Source organism: Poeciliopsis prolifica, unplaced genomic scaffold (genome assembly GCF_027474105.1).
Source record: "Poeciliopsis prolifica strain line A6 unplaced genomic scaffold, Auburn_PproV2 SCAFFOLD016, whole genome shotgun sequence".
Taxonomy (NCBI): Eukaryota; Metazoa; Chordata; class Actinopteri; order Cyprinodontiformes; family Poeciliidae; genus Poeciliopsis; species Poeciliopsis prolifica.
In genome coordinates this window covers 3,085,090-3,091,999 of record NW_026562391.1, presented here as the reverse complement: position 1 = coordinate 3,091,999, position 6,910 = coordinate 3,085,090, and positions in this window count along the sequence as shown.

Genomic DNA, 6,910 nt, shown 5'->3' with positions numbered 1-6,910 from the left:
TTTAATTCAAGTTTATTTTTGAGTGTGATCTCAAATTCAGTTTCTGAGCTTTAATTTGATGTAACTTTATTTTTTTCCCCCACTGTTAAATTTTTATTAGTGGCCAGATGTTTGCTGTGCATGTAAAATAAGTTTAGTGGTAAATTGTATATATTGTAAATACATTGCAAAGCAAAAACCCATTTTCACATCAGATTTGACCATAAATGTTTAGATCATAACTTGATTTTCACTTTTTTTTTTTTTGCTTTTAGTGAAAATTGAAAAATGGATTATTTATAATCATTAAAATTAACATTCATAAATAAGTGCATAATGTGAATTTATTTACGTATTTAAATCGGGTTCTCAAAGTGGGGGTTGAGTCCCTCGTTTGGGTCGTAGTAGAGGGGTCACGAAATGCGACCTCCGACAAAATTAAATATGAAGTAATGAAAGGACTCACTATTAAATCATGTACAGTGATACCTTTTTTATTTATTGTTGTAAAAGAAATTTACTTAAAAATACCTACAGCTATGCAACAGTATTTTTATTTTCAAATAAATAGCGGGAAACGTATGTATTTTTCGGTGGTATCCCAGCTTGGCACTGTGAGTTTAGGAGTCGCACATGTGCTAAATTAACATTTATTCAGATGCTCCTCTGTTAGCTACTCACTAAAACATGCTGAAAATCCTAACTTGCCTTTTCCAGCCAGCTTCCCTTCACATAATCCTTTAACTTCAGAGTCAGCGTCTGCCGCACATTTCGCTGGCCTTGCAGTGATGCAGTGTTTTGATATTTAGGTCCATCATCCTGCTTAATCAAAGCGTCCCAGCGGAGCTCCTTCCATTCTCGTGTAACATCAGCCTGTACTGGCAGCCTCTCAGAAAGCCTGTGACCTCCAGCCACGGCCTCAAGGATCACTGCTGTCACACCACAGGCCTCCCAATCATCCTGGCCCGGCGGCGCGGCGAGGGGCCAAGGACCCGGTGTAACCTTTAAGAGCAGAGTCCACGACGGTTCAGTGGTCAGGAGCGTCGCGGAGCCCTTTCTGATTGACGCGGGACGCCTTTTGCTTTCTATTATTTTTAGTTTTAAGCTGACGAGTACGTTTTTTATTCTTCTCAAGAAAGTGTAATAAAGAATCGACGCACAAGAACTGGAATGTAGATAAAAACCGTAGAGTAGCTCGTAAAATAAAAAGTTTGCTGAAGCTGGAATAAAGAGTGCAGCTGGTTTATTCTCAGCAGAATAAGAACTTTACATGGTACCAGGAGTGGTGCTACGCTGTGGTGCTATTTTGTAGTATTTCTAAACGTGTGCTGTGCAAACAAAGTTACTAACGTGGGATAAAAATGTATGCTATTGTTTTTAAAGCGTTGCACCCTGTTGCTGCATCAAACCTCGTTCTTTTCTTCAAATAAAACTAAAACTTGTTCGCTTCACATGCGTAAAAAATAAATGAAAGAATAGCAAACTGACAGGTGAACGAGTGACATGACAACCATGTGTGACTAATTAGGACAATGAACTGCTGCTGCGTAAACCACCTGGCATTTCACCCGTCAACAGAGATTATTAGGAAGGCGAAAACACCAGAGAAAGGAAAAGTTCATTTCATTGCAAGCAGCCGTATCTACCATGATTAACCGGGATGTTTGACACTGATGGTGAACCAGTGTCAAAGTTCGTATCCACGGCGTACCTGCCACGTTTTGGATTTGAGAAAACGGAGGCCAACGTACGATAATGATACTGGATATAATATGAGTTTTCTGATACGCCGTTTTTTTAAAAACGCGGCTGTTTCCCGGCCATGAACGGGTATGGACAGGAAATGACGGCGACGGTCCGAGCTCCACCAGTCCAACCACCGGTATTTGTCGGCTCTAGTCGCCTTTGTTTCAAGGTAGCGAGTCGCGACCCCAAAATTGGTGTCAAACGTTTGTTTGGCCTTTAACCTTTTTTGTTTGTGCTGCGTTCATTTTAAAGATATAAAGAAATGCAGAGGTCACCAAAGGTCAATCAGCCGCCCCACCTTCTTCAAATCAGACAAAGTGGGTGTCAATTAACTTGACTGCATTTATTCTGGTTTGTGCAAACGTTTGATACCAATTTTGTCTGATTTCATAAAAGTGGGGGGTGGGGGTTGATCTTTTGGCCTTTAACCTTTAAAGGCCAGACGCCAGACGCTGACATTAAGATCTTCAAAGCCAAAGCAGCACAAACGAAAATCTTTGCTGCACAAACATAGTCGAGTTAATTGACAGATTTTTTTTAATTGGAAGAAGGTGGGGGTTGGTTGACCTTTGATGACCTCTAGCAACATTTCTTTACATCATTTAAATGGTAGCGGCACAAACAAACATGTTGGCTGCACAAACCAGCACAAACTGGTTTGACACCAACTTTGTCTAATTTGAAGAAGGCGGGGGAGGCGACTTCACTCAGGTTAAGTGGCGTCTCATCTGTTTACGCTCTGACCTTTAACCTCTGCGCCACGCGACGCAGCCAAACGCAGAACATTGGTCAGAGAAGTCCGAGAAAACCAATGAACCCACTTTATCTTTGTCAACTGGACCCAGACTGAAGTCCAGTCAGAATTGTGGCAGCAGCTTGTCGACATGGTAAGACATATAAACCTTTCAAACTTTCCATTTCTGAGCCCCGGCGGCCCCACGGCGCTCTGCATGTTGACATGGATTGAAAGGGTGATCCTCGGCTGTAAACTCCCTGTTGCCATTTTATTTTGATATCAGAATGTTAAGCACAGTAATGAATAGGTAATTCCAAACCATAATCAAGATGGTAATCGTCGGAGAGGCATAAAACTGTCCCGCCTTGTGCAGCGGCAAGTTAATTTGTTGTCCAGCAGGTGCTGATTAATGGCCGCCGGGGAGGAGGAGGAAGAGGAGGGAGGGGTGTGTGAAAGGTCTGGCTCTTTTCTTGCACTCCGCGGCGGTCCATCTGCCTGGCAGGCCTGAAACGCTATATGATTATATTTTTATTCCCCATCAGAACCATCTGGGTGTTTTAAGGCTCTGTCTTCCTCCGTCTGGCTGTTTCTCCACAACACAGAGATGAGACTGTGACCCAGACAAACACGCATCCACATCCAGAAGCTGATTTGCGGTGCTGTGGTGCTCCGAGCTGTGTGCGCGAGTCGCAATGTTTTTGCTCCAACAACAAGAAAATAGTCGGCAGTGGTTGGTGTTTGTGGGCAATCTGAGCATTTAGAAACTCTCAGGTTTCTGTAAAATGTAAATAAAGAAACTCTAACAAGACGCCTGCCACCTAGAGGATAGTTGGAGTGCATCGAGTACAGTTTCCTGGCAGATCTGCTACTGTAAAAAAAGCTTGATCTGCATGTTGTGATTTTGACTGATTGACTGGTGCAGACGTTTGTCGTCTCAAAAGTTGCTAAATGTAGCAATGAAATCACTGAATTGGTAACAGTGGAGTGACAGTTGTTAACTGCAAACGGACATGAGCTGGTGGGCCGGTCCATCCTTCAAACCTCTTTCACGCAGCGCACAAGAGGAAAGTGGTTTACTTGTAGACTTTTCACACGCAAGTATCGGCCAATCAACAATCTCCCAAATTAAGAAAATTGGGGCTAATCCAGCACTGACCCCTTCTCACTTAATTGCATTTTAATTACATGTTATTGCAATGTCTCTATTTTCTAATTTTTTGGGTAATTATCACAAGGTTAATATGACAGTTTTTATATTGCATCTTGGGTAATGTAGTCTGACTTTATAGCATTGTCATAAAGATGCGATTGCAATTGTTGCATTACCATCACATATGTTGCAGTGATGATGCAGTGTAGTCAGCATCTAACTTCTAACGATCTTTCAAAGCAACTTGGATTAGACCATTTAGAGTGCATTCACACCGGCCCTGTTTGGCTCGCTTCAGTCCAACTCCAGCTGCCAAAAGGTTCAGGTCCTTTGTGCAAGACGTGGATGTGAAATCAAACTCTGGTGTGGACCAAAACTCTGGACCGCCTACAGGCTTAAGTCTTGGTTCGGATCCAGTGAAGTCTGGTGCGGAGTCAGGAGAAAGCAGGAAGTATTGCTTTGCTGGGGGGATTCTGGGTAAATACAACCGAAACGAATGTGAGGGTCGAGCGCGAGTGGAAGAAATGACTCATGGTCTTTAACAAAAGCAAAAGAGAAACCATGCGACCGTAAACATTTTTGTTTACATTTTGTAAAAAAGAAAGTCGCGTTTATCTCTCCTTCGGAGGGTTTTGTGTCCTTTTCTTCAGTGGTTCTTGGTGCAGCGCCCCCTCTGGTGGGGAGGGGGACGGGTTTTCCAAATGGGTTGGTTCATTTGACAATGCAGTGAGAAATGACCTCAAAGGTAACAAACGCCCCAATTTGGTCCCCAGTTAAACAGAGTCTACCAGACTGTAAACCTATAAACTGTAAACTGTAAGTAAAAAAATAAATAAAAAATAGAACTGTTAACAAGATCTACCATCAATATGCTGGTTGACACTTGCTTATGGGGAAAATGCTTTATGGATTTATTCACTATAAAAAAATTATAGTGTCGCCAATGTGACAAACAGTTTTGATGTTTTCTCCCGATTCATATGAAGAACTATAGAGAAACTTAAATTCGAAATTTGGGCAATATAGTATCGTTTTTATTTAACGTTTATCTAATTCAATATTTCTTGCAAGAGTTTGATTTGATTTCCAGTTTGCTTTTGACAAATTAAAAGTAATTTTAAGAAGTTGTCAAACATCCTGTACAGTAATTTTTGAGTGAATAATAAAGCAATTACTATTATTGGAAATTAAGAACAAATAAGGGATTTCATGCACATCCTCTTTCCTTGTATTCTCTTTAGACAATTTAACAACAACAAGCTGTTTATTTCTTTTTACTGGACCCCTCGCTGCGTTATTGGTTTCTGGTGTTTGGACTCTTTGGCTGTGTAAAATGTCAGCGTGTTAAACTCCATGATCTCAGCTGTTTAGCGCTTCCCCGGGATCCACAGGCGGCCTGCTGCTGCAGCTGCAGGTGTCGGTGTCGTTTGGGTCTATAAAACATCTCGGAGATCATAAACTCGCTTCTACTTTGGGCTTCTGAAAACGAGCCCTCTGGTCTGCAGAAAGCCCGCTGTATGATTGGCCGGAGGCGACTCGGAGCGGCTGGCGTGGCTGTGCGTTAATTTTAGACCATCAATAAAATAATGTAGCACCGTTCCTGCTATAAAGGCTAGAATTTAAAGGCCGTGGTTCTGTTTGTCGGCTCCTTTTTCTTTTCTTTTTTTAAACGACTGCTCTATGAGGTCAGTTGTTATATCAGCGCTTTGGCCAAATTGTCACCATTCTGGCCCGTGTTTATGAACTCTGAGGTTTCACATCTTGCTCCTGGGCGCACATGGGTGAGTCTGGGAGATGCTTTGTTTGCAATAACTGAGAACCCGAAGTTGAGATGCAGACTGGCAACTGACTGATGCCAACGTTGGACTGAACGAAGATAAGAATCACACACACGAGCTCAAATGTGTGATTCGAGCTCACTGATGTTTGATTAAACGTTTCGCAGCAAGTCAGTTCTCATCCACTCTCGCATAATACTGGCAGGGTATTTGGTTACTCTCACTCAGGGGGTGGAACCAATCGTTGGCCACCGCTGCCAAGCAATTAGCTGTTGTTGAAGGTAATTCACCAGCAGAGCACACCTGTGGAACAAATAGTTCCCCTTCAAAGCTGCTGGTGGCCGCAATGATCATATCAATATGCTCCTTTATTTATTAATAGCAAGGTCTTCAAGAAAAGATTTGCTCTGTCCCTGCCTTATGAAGTGTGTACTCAGTCCAATGCACAGGTCACCAGCAAGCAAAAACTGGAGGATTGGGGCGATGCAAGTTACGCATCGTAACTTTGACGTCCAAAATGGCGGGACTGCTCATTGTTTTGCACCACTAGAAATGACAGTACAACAGTAGGATTTTAAATGTACATTAATGGGATTTTTGCTATCTAAAGTCATGGCGAGAGAAATTTGGACGTCCGAATGTGTTTTGTGCACAAGGGTAAGGTAGAGCAAAAAATGATTTCAGTGCTTTAAATTTGAAAAGTGATATTTTTTGCAACAAAGACTCGGTAAACGTCTCTGCATGTCCGCGTTTTAAATCAAAACGTTACATGGAGCAAGGAGTGCACTGCACTGAAGTGTTCCACCCAGATTCTCTTTCTTTTTGAAGGGATCGTCTAGAATAACCACGAAAACAAGTTTATTAAATGTATTAAAGCCAACTAAGTAGAGACAATGTTATCTTTTTGGCGTTTTTTTTTTTTTGTTTGTTTTTTGCTGACACATAAACTTGACACATTCCAGATTTTCTGCCTTTTGGACAATGAACTCTAAAAGATTGCAACATGAGAGAAGCCATTTGAAATGTAAGTGAATGAATCTGCACTCACTTAATCTGCAGGTTAACTTCGCTGTTGATTTAGCCAAACTGACTGGTTTCAGCGGTCGGGCCGCTGACCGGTTTTGCACATGTCGACTTTAATCCCTTTGCAAGTGGAGCGTTTGCCCCCTCATGCGAAGGCTCAGCCCCACGCAGGGAGACATTCTCAGCTGCAGCGGGAGAATTTGCTGCCAACCGATCGCTCGGAAAGAGATTTACTTCATCTGTTCCCTTTCACAGACACCGTGCTGGAATCCTGGTTGAATACAAAATGCACTGTTGGTGAAAACATGCCGGTTTGGAGGCACGTAGAGGAAGTTGTTTCCCGCAGATGTACAAAAAAACAAAAAACAAAACACACAACATCTTTTAGTTATTTGATATGGCACCTTTTCATCAATGCAAACATCTCACAAGTACTGGGTGTGTTTATAGCGCCCCCTACATTCTTTGGCACCATTGGCATAGATCTGCACAAAGCCT